Here is a 399-nt window from a genome sequence, read left to right on the forward strand (position 1 = left end):
ATTTGAAAAGGTAATAGTAAAAAAAAGAAAATAAACAAGCAAGCAAATAAATAAATAAAGGGAATTTTTATTTTTTTAAAAAAAAAAAAAGAGGAAAGGAAAGGAAAGGAAAACGAAATAAACGTGTATTTTTTCTTTTCTTTTCTTCTCTTTTTTTGGTATTACAAATAATATGATCATGTTGCGCCGTCCCCGTTTGTGTGCTGCTTATGCATGATGATGATGATGATGTTTTGTTTTTGTTTTTGTTTTTGTTTTTGTTTTCAGTTGTTGTTGTTGTTGTTGTTCTTTTTATTGTTTCATCTTTTTCTTTTTTTTTTCCTTCTTTTCCATTACTTCTTGTTGAAGAAATTAATTGTTTTTTGTTTTTGTTTTTTGTTTTTTGTTTGTTTTTTGTTT

This window comes from Trypanosoma equiperdum, assembly GCF_001457755.1.
Source record: "Trypanosoma equiperdum strain OVI genome assembly, contig: ctg_596, whole genome shotgun sequence".
In the NCBI taxonomy this organism is placed as follows: domain Eukaryota; phylum Euglenozoa; class Kinetoplastea; order Trypanosomatida; family Trypanosomatidae; genus Trypanosoma; species Trypanosoma equiperdum.